Source organism: Ambystoma mexicanum, chromosome 2q (genome assembly GCF_040938575.1).
Source record: "Ambystoma mexicanum isolate Mex_15411 chromosome 2q, UKY_AmexF1_1, whole genome shotgun sequence".
NCBI classification, from domain to species: Eukaryota; Metazoa; Chordata; class Amphibia; order Caudata; family Ambystomatidae; genus Ambystoma; species Ambystoma mexicanum.
The window spans coordinates 884,225,006-884,247,935 of record NC_090924.1 but is presented as its reverse complement, the minus strand read 5'-3'; the positions used below and the strand labels follow the sequence as shown (position 1 = coordinate 884,247,935).

General features: G+C 47.0%; 1 protein-coding gene across 4 annotated transcripts in view; it reads left to right on the top strand.

Moving 5' to 3' along the window:
* MYO3A (myosin IIIA) overlaps positions 1–22,930 on the top strand; it is a 2,295,212-nt gene that overhangs the window by 1,566,559 nt on the left and 705,723 nt on the right. The gene's annotated exons all lie outside the window — the stretch shown is intronic.

Here is a 22,930-nt window from a genome sequence, read left to right as displayed (position 1 = left end):
CAGGAAGTGATGGCAAACGACCTTCAGATTTTTTAGATGCTCCTAGCACCCTTGTTTCCAGGTGTTCTCATTTCAGCCAGATATAAGAACTGAGGCACAGACGGAGGCATGATTTGTCCACGATTACACATTTGGGGAATGCCATTTTCCAGATTCAACGTGGGGTCTATATGTAAAACAAAGCCCCTCCTGCCCAGCTAACTATCGCCCAATCTCTATCACTCCCTTCCTGGGCAGGCTCCTGGAGAAACTGGCCATCTCCTAGCTTAATCTCCATGCTGACTCTGTTGGTAGTCTTCATGACCATCAGTCTGGCTTCAGAGCTGCCAGAAGCACGGAAACTGCTCTCCTGAACATCTGTGCGGACCTGCTCTCGAACTTGACTCTAACACTCCATGTGTTGTCATTTCGCTTGATCTCTCTTCTGCCTTTGATACTGTCAACCATACCATCCTGCTCAACCGCCTCTGTGATAACCTGGTTATCACTGGTCGGGCTCTGGCGTGGCTGACCTCTTTCCTCTCCAATCGCCACTCCCAGGCCCAACTGGGGTCTTTCCTCTCTGACATCTTTTTCTCTTCCTGTGGTGTCCCCTAGGGATCTAACCTCTCTCCTTGGCTTTTCAACCAGTATCTGGCACTTCTCGCCCACCGCATCGCCGCTCTCTACCCCAACTTTCGGTGCTATGCGGATGATACCCAGCTCTTTTTCAGGCTACCCTCAGCCTCCTCTTCTCCTTCCCTCATCTCTGACTGTCTTTCTGCTATCCAGGACTGGTGTGCCGCCAATGACCTCTGCCTTAATGCCAGTAAGACTGAGATTCTATTCATCGGCACACCCACTCCCTCCTTCCCTGCAGCTCTCAGGCCGGCCTCACTTGGCCCTCTTCCTGCTCCTACCTGCATGGCAAAAAACCTCGGGGTCATCTTCGACTCCACACTCTCCTTCTCTCCTCACATATTCAACGTCTCTAAGAAGTCACACTACCAGCTACACCTCCTCAGAGGTATCCTTCCTTTCCTCTCCTTCCCCCAGAGGCTCACTGTCTCTAGAGCCCTGGTTCTCTCGAAGCTGGACTACTGTAACAGCCTCTATCTAAATGCCTGCCTCTACTCTCCGCCCTTTGCAACTCCTCCAGAACAGGACTGCGAGACTTGTCCTTGGCCTCAAGCCCAGGGACCGTATCTCTCCAGGACTGAAATCACTACACTGGCCCTCAGTGACTGCGAGGATCAAGTTCAAAACCCTCTGCATTGTCCACAAGGCCTTCTGGGGCCTTGGGCCAAAATACCTTCAACTCTCTGTTTCTAAATATCTTCCTTCTCGAGCTCTTCGCTCATCTGCCTCCAACTCCCTCAGCGTCAGCCGCTTCTCCAAACAACGAGTTGGTGGCAGATGTCTCTCCGCTGCAGGGGCCACCCTCTGGAACAGCCTTCCTGCCTCCCTGAAACTTGAGTAGAACCATCTCCAGTTCTGGAAGCACCTCAAAACCTTCATCTTCGCCTCCGCTTTCTCTCCCCCTCTCCCCTGCTAAAGTTACTGAAACTGCACTGGGCCACTCACCTTTCTGGGTCCTTGGCCAAGCCACTCTCCCCTGCACTGCCTCCCTGGCACCCCCTACACTACGGGACTGTGTCTGTATCCCTACAGCCCCCCTTCCCAGCACTTGTCTGCACTTACCTCGCACTTGTCACTAGCTGGCCCTTGTTATTTTCATGTATGCTATTAACCCTGTACTGCACTTTCCCCTCTCCCTTTCCCCCTTGCACTTTTCCCTTCCCCTTTACCCTTGCACTTGCGCGATCTGAATGATACCTGGCCTAGTAGGATCGTTGTCTGTCTCCCCTTGTTCCCCCCCTGCCTCGTCGCGCCTTGAAACACTTGTGTATAGGCGCGTTACAAATGCCATATCATATCATATCATAATGCAGTATTTCTAACAGGGTAACCAAAATCTGTAACGCATGCTACAGCTAGTGTATGATACATCTATAGATCAATGGACACAGAAGTACGTGTTATCTGTGGTGTTGCTGTGTTAAACAAGCCAAAAAAGCACTGACCTGGTAAGGTGTGTGCTGCTGTTTAACCAGGAGAAAAATCCTGCACGAGCAAGGCCTGAAAATGAAATAATTGACCAGGATTTAGTATCAACAAAATTCTCTGGTTATAAATGTATATATGATTCAACTACCACTATGATAGAAGAAACCTATTAGACTGGTCTTCGTGCACAGAGGGGAGTGCATCTGATAATGTTATCTTTGCTGGAGTGTAGTGCCTGGGAAAGTTTCTTTCAATATACCCAAGACACCCCTCCCCCACCCCCATCATTTTTATTATCTAAGCGTAATACTGTGTGCCAGAGGATTTAAAAAAAAAAACAAACATTGAATGTAATATTATTGCTGCACACATAAATTCATAGCATCACACAGTTATTTAAAATTGAAAAAACCCACAAGTTGCTTCTCACCCGGGGACTCACTGGCAGACTTCTTCAAGGCGTGCACTTCACACTACCGCTTTGTCAGACCCAGTGGTGCACAATGTGTAGCATAAAATTTGGCAGCTCCCCTCCGAGCCATGCTGTGGGTCCCCCCAAGCGCCTTAACAAAGCACAGGGCACGCCACAAACCGGGCCGGTCCGGACCACAACGCGTGCTGAGTGTCCATGATGATTATGCCGCTGCAAGGGCATGCACTACTGCAAGTGAAATAAATAAATATGTTTTTCAAACAAAGCTTAAATGTTTAACGTAACATACAGAGAAGGGGATGGTGCCATGTCCACAAATATACCAGCCACCACTAGTGGCTGGTGAGTTGTTTTTTTGGAGGATGTAAATATTTGCCACAAGTATGTGATTGCGACTGAGCATTGCGAGGGAGCCCGAACTAACAAACATGGGTAAGGGGGATTCTTCTCCCTCCCCAGAGTAATTGTTTTGAATACTGTTCTGGGAAAATGGGGGTAAAAGGCCAACAATATGGGTAAAAGGCCAACAATCGGTTTTGTAGGGTGTAGAGTAAATCATTAAAAAAAGTCACCAAAAGTGCACAGTGCATTTCCCAATGCATTATCATGCCGATCGCTGGAATAAATGTTAGTATAAAAAACATTTGTATGCTTGCTGTGCCCATACATTTCCATGATGGCTCCACCAACATATGCTAATATTCCCATATAAGACCATACTTGTGTTCGCTTTGAGATGTTTTTCTATAGTATCATTACTCACACTGGACACAAAACTGATTCTGCCAATATATGCAAGTATTTCTATCTAAGTACATACTCCCATTGGTTTGACCATAAAAAAATTACAGGTCACAATAGGAAAACCTGTCCAAACTGGTTCCAATGTAAGCCAGTATAGACCCATAAGAACACTCATCTTGCTTGATTAATCATAGATGCTCAGTTAATAAAAAGTCATGCTACAGTGAAGAATATACAGGCCGCTACGCCAAAACATCAGTCTAGCGAGGTAACACTACTTATCCTGCTTGTTTTTTTAATGATGCTGAGTAATAAATGTCATGCCACAGTAAGCAATGGCTAGATTGACTGCACCAACATGCCAGTCTAGCAAGGGAATGGTACACATGAACTTGCCTTTGCCCAAAAATACCAGTAAAACATTCAAAGTCAATAAAAGGATGTGGCAAACATGCTCCAGTGATCCCCAGTCTCCCAGGGCCTTACACACACATGCATCTCCTCTTGCACTCGCTCACACTGGATTCACCACACAGGCACACAAGCCATCCACTCACCCACCCACCACATTCAAAAACACACCATCACATTCATATCTATTCACCCACCAGTCACTCACACTCACATTCTCTTACATCCACTCATTGCATTCGCTACACAGCCACACACCCATCCATTCATTGCATTCCCTACACAGGTACACACCCACCCAGAACATTCAGAAACACACATCACATCACGTCTCATTCACCCACCAGTCACGAACACCTTCTTATTTATTTATTTATTATATTATTTATTTATTTATTTATTTTGTCATTTGTATAGCGCACAAAGCCCAGAGGCATCTAGGCGCTTTTAGCTTAAGAGATTGGTCACATGCATTTCTTACAGAGAAGACAGATAGGTATGAAGCGAATTATTTTAGGGCACACATTTGGAAAGCCTCACCTTATGGTACAGGGTAATACATCAAAATATATGGTTACAAATAGGTAAGATGCGACTTAATTATGGGATTTCATTTTGGAGAGCCTCGGCTCATGGTACGGGGTATTGCATCAAAATAGACATTACAGAGAGGTAAAATGCGACTTATTTATGGGATTACATTTTGGAAAGCCCCCTTATGGTACGGGGTGCTACATCAAAATATACGGTTGCAAATAGGTAAGATGCACCTTAATTATGGCATTACTTTTTGGAAAGCCTCACCTCATGGTACGGGGTGCTACATCAAAATATGTGGTTACCAATATGTAAGATGTGACTTAATTATGGGATTTCATTTTGGAGAGCCTCGCCTCATGGTACGGGGTGCTACATCAAAATATACAGTTAAAAATTGGTAAGATGAGACTTAATTATGGGAGCACATTTTGGAAAAGCCCCCCTCATTGTACGGGGTGCTGCATCAAAATAAACAGTTACAAATAGGTAAGATGCAACGTACATATGGGATTACATTTTGGAAAGCCTCACCTCATGGTATGGGGTGCTACATCAAAATATGCAATTGCAGAGGGGTAAAGCTATTGCAAAACATACCGGAGTGTAAGCTGGTAGGAAGGCATTACAGTGCAGTCTTGTGCAGACAGCAAAGTAGGGCAAAGGCGAGGGAAGATGGATGTTATGATAAGCCAGGGTAAGTTGATGTTGATAGGCTGGCGGTGGGACTAGTGCTCACCTTAGTGTAGACAAGGTTAGGTGGTAGAAGGGTGTAAGAGGCATATGGTTCAGGGGTCATCTGAAGGATAGTACAGAGTGTGGGGGCCATGGGTGCAGTAGACAAACATTAACATGGTATAATCGTGAAAAGGAGACAAAATGACATTCTCCTGTATCAGGCAGGCAAAGGTAAAGTACATAGTATGGCACATGTGATTGGAGCTGTACCCCAAGTTGCAGAACAGCACAGCAGAACAGTGAGCGAGAGTCACACGCAATGTATTTTGAGGGAGCAGTATTGCTGATAAACGTGAGGCCTTTCCGTTGTTGGCAATTAGTAGGTCTCAGAGGAGTGGGGGTGCAGCTGGGGAAGTCAGTGCAGTCAAATGAGTGGTAGGTTCACAGAGTCATCTGCTGCTGCACCGATAAGCATAGAGAAGTGAGATACATCGGTATGTGGAGTGATAAGCCATCCGGAGTTCACAGCGCGGGTCACGTACAGGGACAGACAGGGCTTTAGAGAGTGGGCCTTTAAAATGGTGGGCCAGCCTAAGCCGGCCGGTCCACCATAGTCCTCAGAAATATTGCCGGCAAACCAATCAGGATACAGGTGGCCTATGCAGTTGGCCACAGGGAGCCAGCTAGCGGCACAAAAAAGTGGCAGCCATCTTTGAGATGCCATGAGGCCATTAGAAGTAGGCCTCCTAGTAATGTTTGGACCTCAAGCAGTGTGCTCAGTGGTCAGTGTGCAGGAGAGCATGGTGCAAAGTAGGAGCATAATTAAAAGAAGAAAAATGCTCTGGTTTTCCTTTTTTTTTTTCCTTTCCGATTTGCTGCCTGGTTTCAGCCGACACAGGAACCAAAGTAAAGATGAATGAAGAGAATAGCGATGCAAGCCAGAGGTGGGCCTTGGAAGGGGTGTGCCGGCTGAATCCTGCCGGTCCACCATAGGCCTCAGAAAACTTGCCAGCAAACCAAGTGGAACATAGATGGCCCATGTAGTTGGCCACAGGGAGCCAGCTAGCGGCACGAAAAAGTGTCAGCCATCTTTCAGATGCCACGAGGCCAGTCGAAGTAGGCCTCCTAGTAATGTTTGGACCTCGTGCAGTGTGCTCTGTGGTCAGTGTGCAGGAGAGCAGGGTGCAAAGTAGGAGCGAAAATGAGAAGAAAAAAATGCTCTGGTTTTCTTCTTTTTTCCTTTCCGATTTGCTGCCTGGTTTCAGCCGTCACAGGAACCAAAGTAAAGATGAATACAGAGAATAGCGATGCAAGCCAGAGGTGGGCCTTGGAAGGGGTGTGCCGGCTACATCCTGCCGGTCAACCATAGGCCTCAGAAATCTTGCCGGCAAACCAAGTGGAACATAGGTGGCCTATGCAGTTGGCCACAGGGAGCCAGCTACAGGCACGAAAAAGTGGCAGCCATCTTTGAGATTCCACGAGGCCAGTAGAAGTAGGCCTCTTAGTAATGTTTGGACCTCGGGCAGTGTGCTCGGCGGTCAGTGTGCAGGAGAGCAGGGTGCAAAGTAGGAGCGAAAATGAGAAGAAAGAAATGCTCCGGTTTTCTTTTTTTTTTTCTTCTTTCCGAATTTGGGAAAACACACATCCCACTTTAAAAGATAAGCTTTTCTTTTCTTACATCCACTCATTGCATTCTCTACACAGGCACACACCCACCCACCCAGAACATTCAAAAACACACATCACATCACTTCTCATTTACCCACCACTCACATACATACAGGGGAGTTGCTAGGTCTGGAAAAGACCCGGGGTTACGCTGATGTCGGAACTGTTGGGACTGGGGGCTAGCTAGTCTTTTGGCTGTAGCTCCTGAGATTCTATCCGGGGCTACAACCAAAAGATCAGGGGCTTTAGCCCCTTAGCCCCCCCTAGCAACACCCCTGCATACATACATTCATCTGACACGCACGTCGCACATGCAAAACACACATCATATTACAAACAAAAAGCCTTCTTGCCTTTTTCTTGCAGCTTCAGTCCGCCTTCCAGGCCCCCTCGGCTCCAACGTGCTGCTCACAAACAGGTACTGCGAGAGCTTCCTGATTCCTCTATGTGAGCTGCAAGGAAGCCGAGTGAGAAGGGGTTGGAACTGAACGTGGCATGTGACATGTGCCACATGTCATGGTCAGCTGCAACCCCTACTGAGCGCCTCCCCAGCCTAGCCTTCACCCGGATGGGTGATGACTGGGCCGGAGACCCACCAGACCTGGCGTGGTGGGTCCCCCGCACCGTGGGAGGTCCTGCTACACCAGGAACACCTGTGTTTTTTGGGGAAAAAACATTATTTTTTTTTTAGAATGGGGGTCACATGGGAGATACAGGGGTTGCAACTGTAGCCCCCAGCGGTCGCAGTTGAGACCCCTGGCATCCCCCAAAGGACGTCCCTGCTTGAAAAGTAATAGAATTACCCTGTTTACCCTAAAACTTTCATGAACAATTTACAACCATAATGCATCAAAGAGTACATGCCCAAACCGAATATGTGTACGGCATCAATGAAGATGTATGTCTTAACACACCACAAGAATCTTGAAACTAGGCTGCTGTGCGTTATTATAAGTGGTTTTAGACGCTTCACTGGTCTCTACGGATGTCGTGGACTTGTTTTTTTCAAGAGGGAGTCGCACTGACTCATTTATCTACAACAACTTGTTACACACACATTGATGAATTGCTCCTTTTCCACTATTTTTGAACTTTATCCCACAAGTTATCTCAATTCTGCAAAGGAACAACAAGGGTATGGGGGGGCAGAATATAACCCACCATAGAGATGTTACTATAGCAGATTGACTGTTGCATACAAAGGATGCATTTCCCCCCTCGCTGCTGCCAGTCTGCAGAGCGGCTTGGGCAGGGCAGAACTCAATGATAGATGTGAAACTATTTCCTCTGTCCTGTTTTGCCTCTTTATGATGCATTAAGTGATTTTAGGATAAGTTATGCGATGTCCGGTTATTTCTGTGCCAGTGTACATATTCAGGACCCACAAGTTGTAGACAATTCCAACAGGACTCTTTCAGATTCCCACCGACACCTCAAAGGCACTGCAACCATAGTGCTACTCAGGTTTAGATGGGATTATGATCTCTAGCAGGTGGGCACGCAACATGCACTAGCAATTTGACAAAATGAACTGCACACCCAAAATGTGGATGTTGTATTTAAATCCCAATTTTTTGGGGGGCATGCCAAAGTCCCTCTTGCCTTAAACTGGACCATTTGCTGCTAATGTGCCGCTAGTTGTCACAAACACTCTTTGGAGGGGAACGCAAGGTGGCCTGACGCAAGCACATCTGCGCCTGCCCACGAAATATCTGAAGCCCTACCCCACCATTTAATGGTATAGACCCGCCCAACCCTGAAATGTGAGTCTAGTTGTGCCCCTGAAGTGTGACAGGGCCTAAACATCCCTCATATTCTTTGGCTGTGTACAAATGTGTATACATATCGGAAGATGATACGCACACCCTAGATAAGTACTTCTTGATGCACTGCTAGTGCACAAATATCATGATTTGTTGTAATTGGGGGGCGTAAAGAGGAACTGACTTATATGGGTGGTAGCAATGCTTACAGTGGCAACATTGTATGTTCTCTGGCAGTGGGGGTGGGTGAACCTATACTGACGTTGCAAAATGGTTACTGATGTTGTGACGGTGACCTCTTACAAGGGTCTGTTATTCCGCCCCTCAAGATACAGAAATGCTAGTAGGAGTTTAGGGGGACTTTATGTGTCATATTTTCAGCATTCTTATCAAATACCCCACTCTGCTGAGGTCACACATCTACCCATATCGTCTGCTTCTGATGCTGAAGAAATCTGGCTTGCACAGGCACAGGGGGAAAAACAGACATTCAAGGCAATGAATGCCTGATTTATGCTGTGGAAGACTTGAAATTGTCTCAGTAAATTGCTTTCAATCTAGTACAGTAAGTGGCGATAGATTATCAGATCAAGAAAGCTGGCAGCATGAAAATACACCGTCCCATTTATGAAGTGCCTTAAAAGTCTGTCAGCAGTGGCGATAAAGTCTCTTCAGCAAACGCAGCAACAAAAGAAATTACGATGTGGCACTCTCGCGGGCACTGTCACGACAAACGCAATTCAGTTTACCTGAATGATGGACTGTATGCTGCCAGGCAAAGATTCCAATCCAGGGGTTCCTTTGTTATAGCCCAGTATGTGACCTAGAAGCATTTCATACATGTTCAGTGTTTCCTCTGTGATGACGTTTCTTTCCCAGCATCTTCACTGATTGTGACCATTTCAATTATCGTTCTTTTTTCGCATTGTAAACAGAAAGGGCCCGATTCGTGACATTTTTTGCACGGTTCAAAGTGAGTTTGCACTGCTGAAAAGTGAGTTTGCACTGCCTGCACAAACCCTGATTCATGGAACTGTTCAAAGTGTATTTTTGCAGTGCAAAGTCATTTTGTACTGCAAAAATGACTAGGCATTGACTTTGCACAGTTTGTGGCTGTAGTGCAAAGTCACTTTTCAGCAGTGCAAAGTCACTTTTCAGCAGTGCAAAGTCGCTTTGAACTGTGCAAGAAATTGCATGAATCGGGCCCTAAGTTTCAATTTTAAAGCATGAAAAACGTGTCTCATGTTAGCATTACACACACTTCATATGACAGCAACATAACCGTGGGGGGTGGCCACAGCCTCCTGCAGGATTTGAATGTTACCCTTTGTATTACCAGGGAGAGAGCCACATGCTTTCAAGGACTGGTTTTATATGCAAATGATTATTTAGATAGTGGGCCTCATTACATTGTAGGCAGTAAGGGTGTACCGGTAAGGGCACCGGTACCGGTAAACCCTTACCGCCTTACTACGAGGTCCCTTTGCGGGACCCGACCTTAACGGCTGGTTTTACCAGCCGTTAAGGAACGGGCCCGCAAAGGGACCTTGGTGCTAATTACGGTACCTCAATTTGGGTTTCAATAATTACCTCCTTCCCCATTCCCATTGAGCCCTATCGGGGCAAAAATGGGAATGGGGAAGTGCCTTGGTGAATGGGGAATTACCGCCCCCGCTCACCTTGGAGTGTGGCGGTAATTCCGCCATCCACCAAGGCGGACACGGTAAAATACCGGCGGCAACCATGGCGCTAATAGCGCCATGTTTACCGCCTACCGTGTAATGAGGCCCAAAGTCTCATTGCCTGAGCTTGCTGCAGTTTCCGGTTGGACGTTGCAATATTCTGGCCCTCATTCCGAGTTTGGAGGTAAGTACCGTCCCTTACTGGCATGGCGCAAATAGTGTGTCCGAGCTGGCAGCAGCCTGCTAAAAACGTCCTTTTACGAGTTCGCGGGCACGAGCTTTGCGCCATGCCGGTAAGGGACCTAGCGCCAAGCCGCAAAAGGGCCCGAAAAACCCCCTACCGGCATGAATCGCACCGTAGACAACACTACTGCCATAGTCCAACGCGACATTAGCGGTGACTGTAAATAGCAGTCACCGTAATTAGCGGTCACCGCTATTTATGTTCACCATTAAATTGCGGAACTGGAAATAGCGTCATCGCACAGGAACGGGAAGGAGCACGGTGGCCATCTTTAAAAACACAATCCATTGCCATCCTCACCACACAGGAGACCTGGCAAACTTGTGATTGACCGGAAAGTTCCTACAAGCACCCAGAAATGCCTAAAGCACCAAAAAAGGGATCTGCCCGCCTCCGAAAGGAACAGTTCAGCCAAGATGAGCTACAAATGCTCATGGACACCCTACACGAGCATGTTAGGGCTATGTTTAGCAGTAACATGAGGAGGGAGGCTGTGCTGCGAAAGAAAGAAATCTGGGCATTGGTATGCCAGAAGGTGGGCGCAGTGGGCAACACCCCCCGCACCGTCAAGGATTGCCGCAAAAGGTGGGATGACCTGTGGCGGAGGGTGCAAAACATCCTTTCTGCTAACCGTGCCCAGGCCTTGGAGACCGGAGGTGGACCAGGTTCTCCAATCAAGCTGACACCTCGGGAGGAAACAGGTGCGAGCATGATGGGGGCCGAATCCATAGAAGGGGCCGGAGAAATGGAGTTCGGTGCCACTTCATCCGCTGATGGAGGTGAGTGTCCAAAGTAAAAACTGAAAAGCCAAATGTGATGAAAGTCACTGCTAACGTCTGGCCAAAGAGTGACACCATGTTCGGCCACACACACACCCCCTGTAAATTATGCTGGAGCAAGTCAGACCCAAGCCAGTGCCTGGCCCTGGTGCAAGGCCGTAACGTACATGACACATATCACTCAAAGCTGCAAATTCCATGAGGCACACAGCGTCCTTGATGTAAACAGTGTGCATGTTAGACAGCACAGTACCTGCCCAACATGAGTGACACCGACATATGCCTTCATTAACTACCCATGTATGGAACGACGTGCCGTTCCCTACACTAATGACGATTACCCACAATTGTGTGGATGTGCAATCGTACCAATGTATGTATGCTGGCTATTCAAACATCACTCATGCCATCCCTCTCTTTCACCCCCACAGGCAGTGAGCATGACAGTGAGGACCAGGACAACAACCGTCCCTCCACTTCCAGGGGCCAAGGCAGGGGCTGGCGTATCCCAGTGAGGAAGCCACCACTGGTACAAATACCACCAGCACCAGCAAGGCCTGTGGCGGGTGAACCAACCCCACTCCTCCCTGCACTGCCTGCAGACACCTGCCCAACGCCACGGTCGGAGGAGTCCAGTGTGGCTGGGGAGGTGGCAGCCATGGCCCCCCTCGCAGTTGAGGACAGCCCCAAAGGCATCTGGGGCACTATTGAGGATGAACCTGTGGAAGTAGTCCACACCCCTGCTGATTGTCTACCCCCCAGGTATCCTTCAGTGACTCTGGTGATAACAACACACCAGAGCAGTCTGGGCAAGAACAGACTCAGTGACCTGGATGCGCCCGGAGGACATGGCAGCCCAATCCCCAGCAGGGCTGACCAGCTCTCTGCCCTGATATTGGAATTTGTGCAGGACAATCGGCAGGCCAGGGAGGAGTGGCGTGCAGATTTGAGGGCAGTGGGCCCGACCATTACTGGAAACACTAACCGCCTCTGCGAGGTGCTCGACTGCATAGCTGTTACGTGTCAGGTTGACACATTCTTACTTACATTGGGTCAGGTGTTACATTGGGTCAGGTGTTACATACATTGACATGTTCTTAGGTCAGGCGTTACATACATTGACTTATTTTTACATACATTGGGTCAGGTGTGGCACATATGTAGTTAGTAAGGGTTTTGGTGTGTTATGATTGGTTTTATTTGAGATACAGACAATTTAGCCTTAACCTTAATTGCAGCCTTTGGAAAAGGCCCCAAGCCAAGATGGAAGTGCTCAGCCTAAGTTTTTATTGGCTGGTGATTGTTTATAGGAAGGACAGTGAACATTCTAAACTGCCTTTCATCGTCGAAGCCCAGCTGAGAGGTCGTGTGAAAAGCTGCTCCTGCTTAACTTGATCAGGGGTTTCAAGTTTCAAGCGGTCGAGCGGCTTATTAGAGTAATAAACTGGAAAAGAGTTTGGATTTCGTTTTGGACACAGGACAGGAGTGAGAAGATTCCATTATCAGTGAGAAGAACTTTTCTGAGACTCATTCATGAGATAAGTGCTTTCTAATAATTTGTGGAAGGGAACTTAAATACAGAACTATCTTAGTCTTATGTCATTTTTGTAAAAGGTTAATTTAATTGAAAAGGTTCACGAGCGCGAACAAGTTCAGCGTACCCACGCAAAACTGTAATGCGTGCGCATGCTTTCATGAACTACGTGACTTTTCAGAGCGGGTGTTTGCTACGGGGATTAATCGCGCGTGTGCGAGAACTTTGCTACTGGAACTAAAAGTGCGTGTGCGTGTTTACTGCTACTGGAACTAAAGCGCATGTATGTGTTTTCTGCTACATGGAACTAAAGACCGTGCACGCGTTTTCTGATACGTGGAACTAAAGCACGTGTACGTGTTTTCTGCTACATGGAACTAAAGCGTGTGTACGTGTTTTCTGCTACCTGGAACTAAAGCACGTGTACGTGTTTTCTGCTACGTGGATCTATAGTGCGTGTACGTGTTTACTGCTACTGGAACTAAAGCGCATGTACGTGTTTTCTGCTACATGGAACTAAAGCGCGTGTACGTGTTTTCTGCTACGAGAAACAATCGCGCGTGTGCGGTTTTTTTGCTACATGGACGTAAAGTGCATGTGCGTGTTTTTGCTATGTGGAATTTTAGTGCGCAAACGTGAATTTTACTACGTGAATTCCCTTCGCAAGTTTCAAGCTCTACATCTTTAAGAGACTAATACTAGCATACAAAAAAACTTTACCAGATTGGATTTCGTTGGAACTTCCTTACTTCATCCGGAACTAAAAACGTTTTTAAAAGTAAAAGAAGATTAAGAAGTTACTGGGAAAGACTGTTAATGCATTCAAGGACCTATCTAAGAAGGCTGAATGATCCTTAAGTTTTCCTGGCAACTAGTAAGGAAGTCTTATCTACTAAATCACTTCTCAGGGCATTTTCAGGAGAAGTATCAGGTATGGTCTTTTTAACTATTTGGTAAAGGATATTGTTTATAAGGTCAGTGACTCAATGAGTAATTGTGGTGCTGTTTATGCTTTTGTCTTAACTACAGGTGAGGAACCAGCTAGTCAATAGCATCCAGCCTGGTGTTTGTTATTTTATCCACTTTTCCCCCTTTCCCCTAGAAGTGTGGTAAACTGAGCTGAAAAACAATTTGGAGCTCTGAGTGCTACATTTTAGGTGGATTGTCCGGAGGTTCAGCATCTTCCGCAGACGCAAGATCAGAATCTCAGCCTGACATTACGCTCACGTGGTCTCCACAGGGGCGCCAAACTGAGCTGGACAGTCCGGTGTTGAGTGATTCCTTGTGTCCCCCTCTGATTCCCCTTTTCGTCACGAAAGCAGGTTGCTTAAAATGTTAAATCAAATGTTACCCAACCATAAGGACGAGGGCAACTCCCGCCTCCCGTGACCTCTTCTTGCACCCCTCTGCTATGTCTCACCTTTATGTTATGAATGGCGGACTCTCCATCCTGTGACTGTATGCAAGGGTGCGTAGTAGTTCATGGATCAAGTTACTTCACTGATCCTGCAGAGTTCCAGACAAATGTGACTCAATGGGTAAGTCTTTATTCCAAGGTATGGATTGCTTAAGAGTTCAAGTTACCAAAAGTTCACTGCTGTGCCTCTTCCTTGTTGTTTCCCCTCGGTGCTTAATATGGAGTGGGGTCCCTTCCGGAAATGGAAGCTGGCTTCCAAGGTAGGTTTAGTGCCAGCGTTATGCAATAGTCTTTCCACACGGTATTGTTCTCTGCAACTAACCTGCTGTACTTGTGTTCTGCAGGTGTGGTATATCCAAGACAGAGATTGTGGGGTGATGTTTTATGGGACCGCGAGGAAGTGCTGCCTTCAGGTGAGTAACGGCGCTGCGCAATATTTAAAAGTCTGAATGAGTCCTTTCCCCACTGCGAAGCTAACCTGATGTCTTCTTTTGTGTTCTACAGATGCGGTAGCTCTGGAGCGGCGATCGGGTGATGGAGTGGCGATCGAGTGATGGTGCTTCGATGGATCGCTGGTATGAACAGCCTTCAGGTAAGTATTAGCGTTACACAGCTAACCTGGTGTCTTTTCCTTTGCAGCTTAGCAGAAGTGGAGACTCCACAGCGATCGAGATGGAGCATCAGGTAAGAGTCTTGTTCTGTTCTCTTCTCTCTCTTTCTTCCTTGCAGGTAGCTCGAACGAACTGGATGGGCGTGGCTGAAGACTGGCCTGGAGTTTGCAGACACAGTGAGCGTTACGCTGCAGGAGTGCAGAATTACGTGAAGCGTGTTCTGTACTGAAGGCGTTGCTTATATAGCCTTAAAGAAGTAGTCCCCAGGTAAGGTAGTCCCTCCAACCACACCCTAGCAAGTAGTTCCTTGGTAAAGTAGTCCCTTCAGCCTGCCTCAGACTGGTCTGCATGTGGTTCTCTCCCTTTGAAACCTGCCTTACTTGAGATGGCAGCATGAGCCTGGCGCCAGTCCAGGAAGCCCTTCGGGAATCCTTTGGGGCCTTGAAGGTCCCCATGGGTGCCAATACCCTGGGCTGGTTGGTCTGTTCCTGATGTCTGGGGGCAGGTACCGTGACAGCACTCCCCCCCAAGGCCCCTCCCAAGGTGGTTTATCCCGCTGGTCCAGGTTTGGTCTGGTAGTTTCGATGAAAACGCTTTACTAGGCGTGAACGCCGCCAGCAACCCCCAGACAGAATTTGCCGCCGCAAATCAACAGGGAAGTGCAAGAGTGAACATTGGACATTTTGAACTCTTTAAACTTGGCAAACACCGGAATCAATAATTGTCCAGAACTCCAGCACCTAAAACCAGTGAAGTAACTGGTATCTACGCGTCCCTGCATGCCACGCAGGATGGAGAGCTCACCAATCAAAAACATAAGGTGAGGACACTGACTGGGAATATCAGAGGTGGCAAGTGGAGAGAATGGGAGCAGGGAGGAGGGTTTGCATTCACACCCACGGGGCTAAATACCTTTCTCCATCTACAGGAGAATATTTCTATGAGTTAAGCTTACAAGACTAAGGGGGTCCGTCCAGACGGTCATCTTTGGCCGCAGCTGTCCAGGTTCGATCTACGCCCCTGTGGGAACCAGGTGAGCGTAACAGAATGCAAAGCCTACCTAAAAAAAAACACCTGGGCGTTATGGAAACCTCTGAAACCGACCAACTAGCCCAACTGTTAGGGGAATTTAGGGCAGAGGTGCACTCTGCACGCCAAGAGACTAATTCCCTCAGGAGAAAACGTATTTTGTCAAAGGAACGCACTGATGATCTTGCTAGACAACTGCTGCAAAGCCAAGCCGGCCAAACACCACTACCTGGACTCGGAGGGAATCCAACTCCTGCCTCTTCGAGCAATCCTGTGCAAGTGGTTCCACCAGGGAGCATTCCTCTAGCTCCACCCAAACATTTTGCTGGGTACCCGAAAAGGTTTGCCGTGTTCATGAACCAGTGCCGCTTGCACTTTCTATGCAGACCAGGAGCTTTCCCAAACGACCAAGCCAAAGTAGCCTTTGTACTGTTGTACCTTAGTAGCAGCGCAGCAGATTGGTCAATCCCGCTGGTCAACCAGGATGACCCTCTTCTTCGGGATTTTCAAGGTTTTCAATTGAGCATGGAAAAACTATTTGCCAGACATTTGCAGGGTCAGGCCCTGGATAACAAACTTTTATCCCTACGACAAGGCACTCAGGATCTGCTAACCTATATCGCAACCTTCAACAGGTTAGTGGTGGAAACCGGCTGACCAGAGGAGAAAATAATTACTTTATTTCATCGTGGGCTTCGGGGTGAACTCAAAGATGAACCCACCCCAGGATTGAACAGAATATATAGACTTAGTAGTCCAGTTAGACCACCGACTCCAGAATCGAAAGGCTGACCGAGCTAAATTTGAGAATCGAGTACTGGTCAAACCACATGTTACCTCCAAAGGAACTGACACATCAGAACCCATGCAGATTGGGGGGTTAAGGGACCCTTAACGCAAAAAGAGAGAGAAAGAAGAGGACAGATGCAATTGTGCCTTTATTGTGGGGCTTCAGGACATTTTCTAAGGGATTGCCCTATTAAACCATCCAAGAAAGTAGCCGGAGTAGCTGTTAGAAATCAAACAGAGCCTGAATCGGGTAACGACCACGCCGGACAAGCGTAGAGGTCCGCTTGCCGAGCTTGAAGAAGGACACTCAGACCTCGCATCTAATCATACCAATGGTCCTCATTGATCCAAGACTCCCATCACGTATGCACGCAGCAAGGGCATATATCGATAGCGGGGCCGTAGGAAACTATATGGACCATAAATTGGCTTCTAGGATGAATCTATCTCTCTTCAGAAAGACTGCTCCGGATGTCGTCACCACAGTGGATGGAACTGAAATTGCCTCAGGGCCTGTAACTCATTCCACTACAGAGATGACGTTGCTGGGTCAGGACGGGCATCGAGAGACTATTGTGTTTGACTTAATCTAAGCCCCACAGTTCCAAATAATACTGGGGATACCTTGGTTATAAACACATAATCCTTGGATTGATTGGCGAGAGAAGAGAATAACCTTCCCGGATTGTGCACACACCTGCTACCCGGAAAAACCCTTGAACAAAGGCCTGGCCACAGTCACTACTCCAGTCGTGCAGTTACCTCAGGAATACCAAGAATTCCAGGATGTTTTCCAAAAAAAACAGGCAAATACTTTACCGCAACACAGATCATACGATTGTCAAATCGACCTCATCCCCGGTGCACAACCCCCATGCAGCAGAATCTACGCCCTCACGGAACCCGAAAACCTGCACCTACAACAATATCTAGACCAATATCTTGCTAATGGTTTCATTCGTCCTTCCAAGTCCCCTGTTTCTTCAGCTTTGTTCTTCGTACCGAAAAAGGAAGGTGACCTTAGAACATGTATAGACTACCGCGCATTAAATCAGATTACTGTGAAGAACCGATACCCATTGCCTTTGATCCCTGAGTTACTAGACCAGGTAAAGGATGCTTGCATTTACACTAAATTAGATCTCAGAGGGGCATATCATTTGGTACGTGTAAAGAAGGCCGACGAATGGAAGACTGCCTTTTGCACCAAAAACAGATTGTTCGAATATCAGGTGATTCCCTTCGGATTGCGCAATGCACCAGCAGCCTTCCAGTATTTTATGAACGATGTCCTTCGTGAACTCATCGACGTTTGTGTTGTCGTTTACATCGACGATATTCTAGTGTACTCTTCCTCAGAATCAGATCATGTTGAGCACGTTCGAGCAGTCCTTCAGAAACTACATCAGCACAAGTTATTTGCGAAACTGGAAAAATGCGTTTTCATACCACGGAAGTAGAATTCCTAGGATTTATCTTGACTCCAAAAGGAGTCCGAATGGACTCTCGAAAAGTGGATGCAATCCTCAAATGGCCTTCACCCAATTCAGTTAAAGGAGTACAAAGCATGCTTGGATTTGCTAATTTCTACCGCAGATTTATTCCAGACTTCTCACAGGCTGTACACCCCATCACAGCACTTTTGCAAAAAAAACAAACGCTTCTTGTGGACCGAAGAGGCTGAAAGAGCCTTCCAAGAGTTGAAGTCAAAATTCACATCAGCACCTGTCTTGAAGCATCCACGTCCCGAACTTCCATACATAGTCGAAACAGATGCGTCCACTTTAGCCATGGGGGCTGTCCTGTACCAGAAGGATCCCGAAACCGGTCAACTTCATCCTGTAGCCTTTTGGTCCAGAAAGTTTTCGGCCCCCGAATTAAACTATGCGGTTACCGATAAAGAATTGTTAGCCATCAAATCCGCCTTCAAAGCTTGGAGACATTACCTTCTCGGTGCTAGGCACACCATCACAGTAATCGCTGACTACAGGAACCTGCAGTATTTAAAAACAGCCAAGGCCCAATCATCCCGTCAACTCCAATGGGCGCTATTCTTCGCCGAATTCGATTTCGTGATTACTTATCAACCTGGTTGCAAGAATGGTAAGGCAGATGCCTTATCACGAATAGGTATGGGAGAAGCATTTTCGAACCCAGAACCAGTACCCATAATTCCAGGACAAAGAATCCTCGGCGTAACTACTTTACAGACTTTGGAAGATATTCATTTAAAGATTCAACAACTTTTCGATTCAACAGCCCTGCAGGACTGGAAAAAAAGAGGCCCAGATTATTCAGTGATTAACGAGTTACCCTACTATCAAGGGCGTCTGTTTTTACCACACAAGGAACTGCAAGAACTGGTTATCTCCAATTACCATGATGCTTTGATGGAAGGACACCCAGGTATTGCCAAGGCTGAAGCTAAAACTAAAAGACAATTCTGGTGGCCCACCTGACGAAAGGACATAAAGTCATTTGTGTTGTCTTGTGGGATCTGCGCCCAAAACAAAAGTCAGAAGAAGAAACCAGCTGGTCTTTTACAGCCTTTGGATATTCCGCCTACACCTCGGCACACTTTGTCCCTAGACTTTATTACAGATCTACCTCCATGTAATGGGTTTAACACCATTCTAGTAGTTGTTGACCCTTTTCCAAGATGTCTCACTTTATTCCTTTAAAGGGATTACCTTCCGCTTCAATTTTGGCCAAGGAATTCCTTGAAAACATCGTTCGAGTACATGGATTTCCTTCTGTATTGGTGTCAGATCGAGGTAGTCAATTCATTTCGCAATTCTGGAAGAAATGTTGCCAACTAGCGCAAATCGACGTGAGGTTATCTACTAGTCACCATCCCCAGACCGATGGTCAGACGGAAAGGACCAACCAGACTCTGGAACAATACCTACGTTGCATGTTACATCAGACCGAGGGCATTTGGAAGGATGTATTATGGATTGCCGAATACGCATACAATAACTCAGTACATTCAGGAACCAGACAAAGCCCCTTTTATACCATTTATGGTCATCATCCTCGAACCTCAGAACTTGATTCACCCCAACACTTGGAAATGCCGGCAGTGACCCATCTGCATTCTACTATTACTCAAGCCTTTAAGGAAGCAACTGAACATTTGAAAAAAGCAAAGGAGAAATACAAGAAGAATGCCGATCAGCATAGGAGTGACACTCCCCATTATCAGATTGGAGATCAAGTTTGGCTGGCAACCAGACACATACCCCTAAAAGGGACTCCAACTTTTAATCCTAGATATTTGGGGCCTTACACCATTAAAAAAATTATCAACCCGGTAGCAGTTAAATTAGAATTGCCCTCTAGTATGCAGATCCATCCCGTCTTCTATGTTTCACTTCTAAAACCAGTTCAACCCGGAACAAGATTAGCCAAGCCACCTGACCCCATCCTAATCGATGGAGAACCTGAATTCGAGGTAAAAGATATCCTGGACTCTAAGATGGTTAAATCTAAACTTTTTTATTTAATCGATTGGAAAGGTTACGGACCACAGGAAAGGTCCTGGGAACCCAGTGAGCACATCCATACACCTCGATTAGTGAGGAAATTCCATCGGAACTTCCCAGACAAACCAGGACCCAGAGGAAGAACAACCTTAGGGAGGGCATTGGGGGGAGGAGGGCATTGGGGGGAGGAGTGCTGTCATGATGCCTACCCCCGGGCAGCTGGACTAAGCCCATTCGCCCCGGAAGCAGGCATCCGGACATTTGTTTAAACCTCAGAGGCTATCTGGGTTCAGTCCTGGTGCCTTAGGCGCCAGGCTCATAGTAGAAATCAGTCCTGGCGCCTAAGGCGCCAGGCTCATAGTCATCACTTACCTCAGACAGACCATGCTGCACATGCATCCATGCCAACGTGAGACCTGGAAGGGACTATTTTTCCACAAGGACTACTTTTCATTCGGGTGTGGTTCTAGGGACTTCTTACCTGGGACTACTTTTGAAGCTATTTAAGCCACGCCCGACCTTCAACACACACTTTGCGTTATTCTGCATTTAGCAGCATAACACTCACCGTGTCTGCAAACCTGCATTCAGTCTTCTGCCACGCCCGCCTCGAACACGGAGCCCCTAAGAGAGAAAGGAAAATAGGAGAAGAGGTTAGATTACAGACTTTAATCTGATTCCTCACCTGATTTCGGATTTTGCATCACTCCGAGCCTGAAGGGACAGTCTTCCGGCATGCGTCGCATCCCAGCTGCAGCGCCGCTCCATTTTCACCAGCCCACAGCATCTCCGACTCGGCGCTGCCTCCGTCACTTTTTTGGTGATATTTCAACATCTGGGGAAAAGACAAGAAAAAGCAAGGTGAGCCTAAAGAGACTAAAAAGACAATCACTTATATTACAAGACTTACCTGATTATCACCAGAGGCTTTATCCTTCAATACGCCGCACATAGGTAAAAAGTAAAAGACAGTGAGCTAATCTCATGCAACTTTACTGGACAATTTGAGTGATACAGACTCACCTGGACGGCGCCAGCAACTCCCAGACAGAATTTGCCGCTGCAAATCAACAGGGAAGTGCAAGAGTGAACATTGAACATTTTGAACTCTTTAAACTTGGCCACCTCCGGACTCAATAATCGTCCAGAACTCCAGCACCTAAAACCAGTGAAGTAACTGGTATCTACGTGCCCCTGCATGCCACGCAGGATGGAGAGCTCACCAACCAAAAACAAAAGGTGAGGGCACTGACTGCGAATATCAGAGTTGGCAAGTGAGGAGAACGGGAGCAGGGAGGAGGGTCTGCATTCACACCCACGGGGCTAAATACCTTTCTCCATCTACAGGAGAATATTTCTACGAGTCAAGCTTACAAGACTAAGGGGGTCCGTCCCCCCTTGTAAGACGGTCATCTTTGCCCTACGCTTCACGCTGGTGGAGGCCGCAGCTGTCCGGGTTCGATCCACGCCCCTGTGGGAACCAGGTGAGCGTAACACCCACTTTGAGTCCAGAATGTCTTTCACCTCGAATTCTGGTTCACCATCTATCAAAATGGGTCTTGGTGGTTTCGTTATCCGAGTTCCTGGTTGCACTGGTTTCAAAAGGGAAACGTGGAAAACGGGGTGGACTCACATGTTTGGAGGTAGCTCCAGTTTTACTGCCACAGGGTTGATGATGGCCTTGATGGTGTATGGTCCTAAATACCTGGGATTAAATGTGTGGGTTCCTTTTACTGGTATATGTCTTGAGGCTAAACAAACCTCATCCCCAATCTGGTATTTTGGAGCTTCACTCCTATGTTGATCTGCAGATTTCTTGTATCTTTCTTTAGCTTGTTTTAAATGTTCTCTTGCCCTCTTGAAGGCTTGGGTAATGGTTGTGTGCAGACTGCTTACGGCAGGCATTTCCAAATGTTGAGGTCGGTCGAGTTCTGAGGTTCGTGGATGTATTCCATATATTGTATAGAATGGAGTTTGCCCTGTGCTGGAATGCAAAGAGTTATTGTTGGCGTACTCGGTTATCCATAAAATGTCCTTCCAATTGCTTTCAGTTTGATGCAACATGCATCTTAGGTATTGCACCAAAGTTTGGTTGGTTCTCTCAGTTTGACCATCCATTTGAGGATGGTGGCTGGTCGAAAGTCTTACGTCAATTTGGGCCAACTGACAACATTTTCTCCAAAACTGTGAGATAAACTGACTGCCCGATCTGAGACTAAGACAGAGGGGAATCCATGTATTCGGACAATTTGTTCTAAGAATTCCTTCGTCAATGTTGAAGCAGAGGGCAAACCTTTTAACGGAATGAAATGGGCCATTTTAGAGAATAAGTCTACCACCACTAATATGGTGTTGAAGCCGTTAGAGGGAGGTAAATCTGTGATAAATGAAGGGATAATGTATGACAGGGTGTAGGTGGAACATCTAGAGGCTGAAGTAGACCAGATGGTTTCTTTTTTTTAGCCTTGTTCTGAGCACAAATGCCGCATGAAAGCACAAATTGTTTGATGTCCTTACACCATGCCGGACACCAAAAATGTCTCTTGATCTTGGCTTTGATTTTTGCAATTCCAGGGTGGCCTTCCACCAACGACTCATGGTCATTTGAGATGACCTGTTTTTGAAGTTCCTTACTAGGTAAGTAGAGACGTCCTTGGAAATAAGGTAAATGATCAGCAACCAAATGAAATTTGCTTTTGGTTGACCAGTCTTGTAAGGCCTTGGATTCTAGGAAATGCGAAATTTCCTTGTGGATGTCGTCCAGGGTCAGTGTAGTAGTGATTCAAAGGATTCTCCCCCCTGGGATGATGGGTACAGGGTCCGGATTTGAGTATGCTTCTTCCATTCCCATGCGGGATAGCGCATCAGCCTTGCCGTTTCGGCAACCAGGTCGGTAAGTAATCACGAAATCGTATTCTGCAAAACATAATGCACATCAGAGCTGACGAGAGGACTGAGCCTTGGCCGACTTTAACTTTAACTTTAGTAAATTTCGGTAATCTGTAATCACAGTAATGGTGTGTCTGGCTCCTAGGATATAATATCGCCAAGCTTTGAATGCTGCCTTGATGGCCAGAAGC